Source organism: Tachypleus tridentatus, chromosome 3, assembly GCF_004210375.1.
Source record: "Tachypleus tridentatus isolate NWPU-2018 chromosome 3, ASM421037v1, whole genome shotgun sequence".
In the NCBI taxonomy this organism is placed as follows: domain Eukaryota; kingdom Metazoa; phylum Arthropoda; class Merostomata; order Xiphosura; family Limulidae; genus Tachypleus; species Tachypleus tridentatus.
Window position 1 is genome coordinate 40,915,564 of NC_134827.1, and position 11,394 is coordinate 40,926,957.

Sequence of the window (11,394 nt, forward strand, 5' to 3'; positions counted from 1 at the left end):
TCTAATACGTGTGGTTACTTACGGGCCACAGACACCTTTTTAATTTCATTTAAACATTAATAAACATGTCTTATCTATTACTTATCTCTTCTTCATACCATGAATTTAGTTGACTTATCTTTGTTTGCAAAAAATGAAGAAATAATTAAATTATAATGTAGGTCATTAATGGTCTCTTGTTGATCCAATACGACTCTGATCACACCACGACAAAGGAACATTTCCTTTAATTTTGAAAGCTAACATCCATTCCTAAATAATCATGATTAAATATAAAGACCTATATGTCTAATTGTAATTTAAAAACTGACTTGGTGTCCTCTGTTAATTAATCATTACAATGTTTTAAATAGATGCTGTGTTGTTAAAGTTTTAAAGATACAATTGCACCATACTTTATATCTAGAAAACAGTCATATTTCTGAAGGCATTGCCTTATTAAAAATTTAAGGATAAATTTATTGAGGTAGAATTCAGTTCATCATGATAATTATATAAAATATGATATTTTCAAAATCCAAAAATAGAATACAAAAATCACTTCAAAATTTTTTACATTTTTATTATCTTCTTTGACAACAAGTTTATAAAGTGCTGACACACAAGTTATGTACAAACCATTATGACTTAACACACTGATATGATATTAATGGAACTTGATGAAATTCCTCCCCGTAAGCTGAATCACACGTTTATTTTCTACTTTAGGTCTTCTTAAAACCTTTAAAAAGAATGGAAAATAAAATGTAATGGAAACATTTGTTTAACGTAGCAAAAAAACAAACAAACAATCTTGGTGTCCCTGTAGGTTCAGTTCAGTGTAGCACAACAAGTACATGTATTTCTAATTCCATTTTAGTGACATTCTGAACAGCTCTTAAGTGACATGTTGACAAAATTATGTGAATCTATAACTATTACATCTAACTTCAAAAATCATTATAATTTGTGAACTAATGATACAAGAGATGCATGCCAAAAAGGTTTAATTTACATTCACAAAAAAACTAGAAAATATTCAACATTAATATTTTAAAAAAGTTATAAACAAGTAAGCTCAATTTCAAATCTATAAATTTTGGAGAGTTGTCTTTGAAAAAAATTACTTTTGTGAGATTTTCGGTAAAAATAAATTCATTGTGATGCAAGTAATGTTGTTGATCACTCTTGTATTATTATTTTCACACACCACTTATGTGAATGTCCATCCTGTATATAAATTTACATCTCTGCAAATATAGTAGGAGTAAAAACTTTATTTACTAGGTTTACTTTGGTTAGCTTTATGAATTTCATGTAAAACTACACAAGGGCTATCTGCACAAGCCATCCATAATTTAGCAATGTAAGACTAGAGGGAAGGCAGCTAATTTTTTACATTTAATTAATAGTAGTATTGACTGACATATTATAATGCCCCCACAACTGAAAGGGTGAGCATGTTTGGTGTGATGGTGATTGAAACCTGCAGCTCTCAGATTATGTGTTGAGTGCTCTAATCACCTGGCCATGTACTAAATTCACACCCTCAAGGGTATGAAACCCTACTTCTCAATAAGAAGGAGCGTGTTTGTTGTTTTAAATGTTCTTAAAGCTTAAGCATAAATGGGCCACCTGTGCTCTACCCACCACAGGCATTGAAACCTGGTTTCTTTTCCTTCATAAAGCATGTAAATATTTAATATTCTCATTTTTCTGATTTCCTTTTGATTTTCATTTAAAGTTTAAAACTGTAGCTAAAGACAGAAATTACTGAATCACATATTGACATAGAATCAATAACTTTTCAATCAACAACTAAATTTTATCTAAAAATTTAATAAAGTTATGTTTTATCAACGTTGTTATATACCTTTTATTCATTATTGTAGCACAAATTTTCTCTTTGTAATTCATGACTAAATTTTCTAGATGTGAAGAGCAAACCAATTTAAAATATATACAAATAGTATATTTATATAAATAAAAATATTATCAAAATGCATTTTATTCCACTAAATCACATTGTATTATTATGATGGAAATTAACTTCATTTTTAGTCAATTTTTGTACAAAAACAGGTAGAATAAAACATTTCTGTCTTTTAACACATTTTGGTTTTTAACAAGTTATTATATTGTTTGTTGATACAATTCTGTTATTTTAGTTTTGTGAGACTTATGGCCAAGAAGTAAAATGTCTTGACTAAAATACTTACATAAAATATCTCTAATTTGTCTTCAGTTTCCTGACAATTTCCTTAATCTTTTTGATAATTTGCGTTTTGGAGATTCTGAAAACATATTATTAAAGCAATAATAAAGTTTGTATTCATTTTGGGTATTTACAATATTTCAACAAAATGCACACTCAAGAAAGTAAGAATAGGCATTTTTAATGTGTTAAAAATAAATTGTTTTGTCTGGTAATCAGCCGAATATTAAAGGTTAATTGGTTAGTAACTTCGACCCTATTTGATTCCAAGGACAATCCCAGAGATGCCAACTATTTCAAATGACTGAGCATAATGATTGTGGACAGAGCCCTTTATCATTTGCGGCTACTAGGCATGACCAATGTCTCTAAGCTGTTTATTACTATATTATTATTATAACTATTATTATTACTGCTATTTAAAAAATTATTTTGAAATTATGTTTTTTATTTAGTTCAGAGTAACAAACATACTGGTAAAACAACATTGAACATGCACAAACAGTAAGCAGAAAAGCCTTTGTGTTAGGACTAGTTTATATCATGTTTATGACACTTATTGTAATAGTCGTTATCTGCATCGTTTTTGTCTTCGCCTCAGCCTTTTGTTGGTGAAATGCCGATTTTGTATGTCTGAAACAATCGTTTATCCCGCCATGCGCCACAGAAAAATCGATGTAACAAATTGTACAAAACGCATGACTGTCACTGACTTTTAATGCAATGACCGGATATTTTGCACTATACTCTTTCCTAAATTTTTGATTCACAGTTTTAGTCCTTTTATATTTGCCAGAAACAATGCAATCTGGTAAACGAGGCCTCTTTTTTTTCCAACTTGTGAACGATCGCATTGGTGTTTCTATGTCGCTTAGAAAACGAGAAATACCCATCTGCGCGAGCGCTGATTGGCTGATAAGCACTGATGACGTAACTATGGATTCCCTCACGTACCCAGTATAGAGAAGCACCGCACTCAAATTATTGGTAGGCGTCGGAGATACAAATATTTTTTATTATTTCAAGCACAAACATGATTATCGCAAGTAGCCATTTGGACTATGTCTTTCACTTATTATCAAAATTTATTTGTATCTCACTAGAAATTTTCTTTTCATCTCTTTCAAGCCCTGGGGGAACAAGTTATCACTTTATTGTATAGGCCTATATAATATATAATAATTTGGGAGTTGCAACAAGTCGTAATATTTGTCTGTATGAGCGTATAGTCGTAACGTATACATCAAAATCGTAATGGTTGGCATCTCTGCAATCCAAGCAATTTAACCAGGTTATATTCCAATTTACTGATTATGATGCCAATCATTGTACGAATCCTTATTGGTATCATAATCCAGCTAATTTGAACAAAATTCCAATTATTGTGCAAAGTGAAAATTCTGTCCTTGATAATAATATGGAGGGGGCAAGTGCAAAGTCTGTCCTTAATAATAAGATGGAGGAGAGGGAAAGGGCAAAGTCTGTCCTTAATAATAATATGGAGGGGAGGGAAAGGGCAAAGTCTGTCCTTGATAATAATATGGAGGAGGGCAAGTGAAAATTCTGTCCTTGATAATAATATGGAGGGGCAAGTGCAAAGTCTGTCCTTAATAATAAGATGGAGGAGAGGAAAGGGCAAAGTCTGTCCTTATAATAATATGGAGGGCGAGTGCAAAGTCTGTCCTTAATAATAAGATGGAGGAGAGGGAAAGGGCAAAGTCTGTCCTTAATAATAATATGGAGGGGAGGGAAAGGGCAAAGTCTGTCCTTGATAATAATATGGAGGAGGGAAAGTAAAAATTCTGTCCTTGATAATAATATGGAGGGGGCAAGTGCAAAGTCTGTCCTTAATAATAAGATGGAGGAGAGGGAAAGGGCAAAGTCTGTCCTTAATAATAATATGGAGGGGAGGGAAAGGGCAAAGTCTGTCCTTAATAATAATATGGAGGGGCAAGTGCAAAGTCTCTCCTTGATAATAATATGTGGGGCAAAGACAGTTTTCAATACTTTAGTGTAGCAGCAAATGAGAAAGATAACAAAAGATTGTTACAGTACATCTTTCAGTTTCTCTCCCTACAGTAATCCCTGAATGGTAATTTGTAAAATTTCAAGGATATTTTCGTTTTGTTTCATGAAAAGAACCACATAAACAGTAAAAAGAACTACATAAACAGTAAAAAGAACCACATAAACTGTAAAAAGAACCACGTAAACTGTAAAAAGAACCACGTAAACAGTAAAAAGAACCACGTAAACAGTAAAAAGAACCCCATAAACTGTAAAAAGAACCACATAAACAGCAAAAAGAACCACATAAACTGTAAAAAGAACCACATAAACTGTTAAAAGAACCACATAAACTATAAAAAGAACCACATAAACAGTAAAAAGAACCACATAAACAGTGAAAAGAACCACATAAACAAGGAAAAGAACCACATAAACTGTAAAAAGAACCACATAAACTGTAAAAAGAACCACATAAACTGTAAAAAGAACCACATAAACTGTAAAAAGAACCACATAAACAGTGAAAAGAACCACATAAACTGTAAAAAGAACCACATAAACAGTGAAAAGAACCACATAAACAGTAAAAAGAACCACATAAACTGTGAAAAGAACCACATAAACAGTAAAAAGAACCACATAAACTGAAAAAGAACCACATAAACAGTGAAAAGAACCACATAAACTGTAAAAAGAACCACATAAACAGTGAAAAGAACCACGTAAACTGTAAAAAGAACCACGTAAACTGTAAAAAAACCACGTAAACTGTAAAAAGAACCACGTAAACAGTAAAAAGAACCACGTAAACAGTAAAAAAAACCACGTAAACAGTAAAAAGAACCACATAAACTGTAAAAAGAACCACATAAACAGTAAAAAGAACCACATAAACTGTTAAAAGAACCACATAAACTATTAAAAGAACCACATAAACTATAAAAAGAACCACATAAACAGTAAAAAGAACCACAAACAGTGAAAAGAACCACATAAACTGTAAAAAGAACCACATAAACAGTGAAAAGAACCACATAAACTGTAAAAAGAACCACATAAACTGTAAAAAAAACCACATAAACAGTGAAAAGAACCACATAAACTGTAAAAAGAACCACATAAACTGTAAAAAGAACCACATAAACTGTGAAAAGAACCACATAAACTGTAAAAAGAACCACATAAACTGTAAAAAGAACCACATAAACAGTGAAAAGAACCACATAAACTGTAAAAAGAACCACATAAACAGTGAAAAGAACCACATAAACAGTAAAAAGAACCACATAAACAGTAAAAAGAACCACATAAACTGTGAAAAGAACCACATAAACAGTAAAAAGAACCACATAAACTGTAAAAAGAACCACATAAACAGTGAAAAGAACCACATAAACTGAAAAAAGAACCACATAAACAGTGAAAAGAACCACATAAACTGTAAAAAGAACCACATAAACTGTAAAAAACCACATAAACAGTGAAAAGAACCACATAAACAGTAAAAAGAACCACATAAACAGTAAAAAGAACCACATAAACAGTGAAAAGAACCACATAAACAGTGAAAAGAACCACATAAACTGTAAAAAACCACATAAACAGTGAAAAGAATCACATAAACAGTGAAAAGAACCACATAAACAGTAAAAAGAACCACATAAACAGTAAAAAGAACCACATAAACAGTGAAAAGAACCACATAAACTGTAAAAAGAACCACATAAACTGTAAAAAGAACCACATAAACAGTGAAAAGAACCACATAAACAGTAAAAAGAACCACATAAACTGTGAAAAGAACCACATAAACAGTAAAAAGAACCACATAAACTGTAAAAAAACCACATAAACAGTGAAAAGAACCACATAAACTGTAAAAAAAACCACATAAACAGTGAAAAGAACCACATAAACAGTGAAAAGAACCACATAAACAGTGAAAAGAACCACATAAACAGTAAAAAGAACCACATAAACTGTGAAAAGAACCACATAAACAGTAAAAAGAACCACATAAACTGTAAAAAGAACCACATAAACTGTAAAAAGAACCACATAAACAGTGAAAAGAACCACATAAACAGTGAAAAGAACCACATAAACAGTAAAAAGAACCACATAAACTGTGAAAAGAACCACATAAACAGTAAAAAGAACCACATAAACTGTAAAAAGAACCACATAAACAGTGAAAAGAACCACATAAACTGTAAAAAGAACCACATAAACTGTAAAAAGAACCACATAAACTGTAAAAAGAACCACATAAACAGTGAAAAGAACCACATAAACTGTAAAAAGAACCACATAAACTGTAAAAAGAACCACATAAACAGTGAAAAGAACCACATAAACAGTGAAAAGAACCACATAAACTGTAAAAAGAACCACATAAACAGTGAAAAGAACCACATAAACTGTAAAAAGAACCACATAAACTGTAAAAAGAACCACATAAACTGTGAAAAGAACCACATAAACAGTGAAAAGAACCACATAAACTGTAAAAAGAACCACATAAACAGTGAAAAGAACCACATAAACTGTAAAAAGAACCACATAAACTGTAAAAAGAACCACATAAACTGTAAAAAGAACCACATAAACAGTGAAAAGAACCACATAAACAGTGAAAAGAACCACATAAACAGTGAAAAGAACCACATAAACTGTGAAAAGAACCACGTAAACAGTGAAAAGAACCACATAAACAGTAAAAAGAACCACATAAACTGTAAAAGAACCACATAAACTGTAAAAAGAACCACATAAACTGTAAAAAGAACCACATAAACTGTAAAAAGAACCACATAAACAGTGAAAAGAACCACATAAACAGTGAAAAGAACCACATAAACTGTGAAAAGAACCACATAAACAGTAAAAAGAACCACATAAACTGTAAAAAGAACCACATAAACAGTAAAAAGAACCACATAAACTGTGAAAAGAACCACATAAACAGTAAAAAGAACCACATAAACTGTGAAAAGAACCACATAAACAGTAAAAAGAACCACATAAACTGTGAAAAGAACCACATAAACTGTGAAAAGAACCACATAAACAGTAAAAAAAACACATAAACTGTAAAAAAGAACCACATAAACAGTAAAAGAACCACATAAACTGTAAAAAGAACCACATAAACTGTAAAAAGAACCACATAAACAGTAAAAAGAACCACATAAACTGTGAAAAGAACCACATAAACTGTAAAAAGAACCACATAAACAGTAAAAAGAACCACATAAACTGTGAAAAGAACCACATAAACAGTAAAAGAACCACATAAACAGTGAAAAGAACCACATAAACAGTAAAAAGAACCACATAAACTGTGAAAAGAACCACATAAACTGTGAAAAGAACCACATAAACAGTAAAAAGAACCACATAAACTGTAAAAAGAACCACATAAACAGTAAAAAAGAACCACATAAACTGTAAAAGAACCACATAAACAGTAAAAGAACCACATAAACTGTGAAAAGAACCACATAAACAGTAAAAAGAACCACATAAACTGTGAAAAGAACCACATAAACAGTAAAAGAACCACATAAACAGTAAAAAGAACCACATAAACAGTAAAAAGAACCACATAAACTGTGAAAAGAACCACATAAACTGTGAAAAGAACCACATAAACAGTAAAAGAACCACATAAACAGTGAAAAGAACCACATAAACTGTGAAAAGAACCACGTAAACAGTGAAAAGAACCACATAAACAGTAAAAAGAACCACATAAACTGTAAAAAGAACCACATAAACAGTGAAAAGAACCACATAAACTGTAAAAAGAACCACATAAACAGTGAAAAGAACCACATAAACAGTGAAAAGAACCACATAAACAGTAAAAAGAACCACATAAACTGTGAAAAGAACCACATAAACAGTAAAAGAACCACATAAACTGTAAAAGAACCACATAAACAGTGAAAAGAACCACATAAACTGTAAAAAAGAACCACATAAACTGTAAAAGAACCACATAAACTGTAAAAAAAGAACCACATAAACAGTGAAAAGAACCACATAAACTGTAAAAGAACCACATAAACTGTAAAAGAACCACATAAACAGTGAAAAGAACCACATAAACAGTGAAAAGAACCACATAAACTGTAAAAAGAACCACATAAACAGTGAAAAGAACCACATAAACTGTAAAAAGAACCACATAAACTGTAAAAAGAACCACATAAACTGTGAAAAGAACCACATAAACAGTGAAAAGAACCACATAAACTGTAAAAAGAACCACATAAACAGTGAAAAGAACCACATAAACTGTAAAAAGAACCACATAAACTGTAAAAAGAACCACATAAACTGTAAAAAGAACCACATAAACAGTGAAAAGAACCACATAAACAGTGAAAAGAACCACATAAACAGTGAAAAGAACCACATAAACTGTGAAAAGAACCACATAAACTGTGAAAAGAACCACGTAAACAGTGAAAAGAACCACGTAAACAGTAAAAAGAACCACATAAACTGTGAAAGAACCACATAAACTGTAAAAAGAACCACATAAACTGTAAAAAGAACCACATAAACTGTAAAAAGAACCACATAAACAGTGAAAAGAACCACATAAACAGTGAAAAGAAACCACATAAACTGTAAAAAAAGAACCACATAAACAGTAAAAGAACCACATAAACTGTGAAAAGAACCACATAAACAGTAAAAAGAACCACATAAACTGTGAAAAGAACCACATAAACAGTAAAAAGAACCACATAAACTGTGAAAAGAACCACATAAACTGTGAAAAGAACCACATAAACAGTAAAAAGAACCACATAAACTGTAAAAAGAACCACATAAACAGTAAAAAGAACCACATAAACTGTAAAAAGAACCACATAAACTGTAAAAAGAACCACATAAACAGTAAAAAGAACCACATAAACTGTGAAAAGAACCACATAAACTGTAAAAAGAACCACATAAACAGTAAAAAGAACCACATAAACTGTGAAAAGAACCACATAAACAGTAAAAAGAACCACATAAACAGTGAAAAGAACCACATAAACAGTAAAAAGAACCACATAAACTGTGAAAAGAACCACATAAACTGTGAAAAGAACCACATAAACAGTAAAAAGAACCACATAAACTGTAAAAAGAACCACATAAACAGTAAAAAGAACCACATAAACTGTAAAAAGAACCACATAAACAGTAAAAAGAACCACATAAACTGTGAAAAGAACCACATAAACAGTAAAAAGAACCACATAAACTGTGAAAAGAACCACATAAACAGTAAAAGGAACCACATAAACAGTAAAAAGAACCACATAAACAGTAAAAAGAACCACATAAACTGTGAAAAGAACCACATAAACTGTGAAAAGAACCACATAAACAGTAAAAGAACCACATAAACAGTGAAAAGAACCACATAAACTGTGAAAAGAACCACGTAAACAGTGAAAAGAACCACATAAACAGTAAAAAGAACCACATAAACTGTAAAAAGAACCACATAAACAGTGAAAAGAACCACATAAACTGTAAAAAGAACCACATAAACTGTAAAAAGAACCACATAAACAGTGAAAAGAACCACATAAACTGTGAAAAGAACCACATAAACTGTGAAAAGAACCACATAAACAGTAAAAAGAACCACATAAACTGTAAAAAGAACCACATAAACAGTAAAAAGAACCACATAAACTGTGAAAAGAACCACATAAACAGTAAAAAGAACCACATAAACAGTAAAAAGAACCACATAAACTGTGAAAAGAACCACATAAACTGTGAAAAGAACCACATAAACAGTAAAAAGAACCACATAAACTGTAAAAAGAACCACATAAACAGTAAAAAGAACCACATAAACTGTGAAAAGAACCACATAAACTGTGAAAAGAACCACATAAACAGTAAAAGAACCACATAAACAGTGAAAAGAACCACATAAACAGTAAAAAGAACCACATAAACTGTGAAAAGAACCACATAAACTGTGAAAAAGGAACCACATAAACAGTAAAAGAACCACATAAACTGTAAAAAAGAACCACATAAACAGTAAAAGAACCACATAAACAGTAAAAAGAACCACATAAACTGTGAAAAGAACCACATAAACTGTGAAAAGAACCACATAAACAGTAAAAGAACCACATAAACAGTAAAAAGAACCACATAAACTGTAAAAAGAACCACATAAACAGTAAAAAGAACCACATAAACTGTGAAAAGAACCACATAAACAGTAAAAGAACCACATAAACAGTAAAAAGAACCACATAAACTGTAAAAAGAACCACATAAACAGTAAAAAGAACCACATAAACTGTAAAAAGAACCACATAAACAGTAAAAAGAACCACATAAACTGTGAAAAGAACCACATAAACTGTGAAAAGAACCGCATAAACAGTAAAAGAACCACATAAACAGTAAAAAGAACCACAAACAGTAAAAAGAACCACATAAACTGTAAAAAGAACCACATAAACTGTAAAAAGAACCACATAAACATTATACATCATATTTCAACAAATGTAAATTATTTTTTTAATTTCATAAAAAAAAGCTTGAATGCCATTCAGGATTAACAAAGAAGAAATATCTCTATTGAAGCCTTACAACTGCAGGTGGGTAGGTGACATTTACTATCGAAGTTTAAAACTTGTCCTTGAAGGGAATTTTAGGTAAATAGTCGTTACGTACCAGAAAGGGACTTTGCAGAAGGAGGTTCTTCAACCCTAAGCTCTATTGTGGTTTCTTTCCATTGGCTCGTTGAGGGACAGATCTCAGTATTACCATCAGAAGAACCCTGAACTAATATACAACTGACTTAAGTATTCGTGTATTAACCAATAACTTTCCAAAATTAAAGTAATAATAAATGTTAAGGGTATTCATATTTTTGGTTGAAACAACAGGATAAATGCACCGTATTCTATAAAGATCTATTTTGTAGTTTCGTATTTATGTATTATTCTGCATCAGTAACCCATTATCCATTTTAATGCAAATGTTATTTAAATTATTAAAAAAAAACTATTTATTTAAGGTCATTGAATAATAATCGATTTCATTAACTATGTGTCATGTTCTATGTTCGACTGTTTATAAGTTAATTATAGGTCTGGCGACTCAAACATATGTTTCGTACTTAATTATGTTATTACAAAAGTGAA

At 31.0% G+C, this 11,394-nt stretch overlaps 1 long non-coding RNA gene across 1 annotated transcript; it reads right to left on the minus strand.

Annotated features, from left to right (window-relative positions):
• Positions 1-545: 545 nt before the first annotated feature.
• On the minus strand, positions 546-11,076 carry LOC143246743 (uncharacterized). Its single transcript, XR_013026123.1, has 3 exons — positions 10,922-11,076; positions 2,199-2,273; positions 546-721 (listed from the first exon to the last, which is right to left on the minus strand). It is a non-coding gene; the product is annotated as an uncharacterized LOC143246743 (long non-coding RNA).
• Between the last annotated feature and the right edge of the window lie 318 nt (positions 11,077-11,394).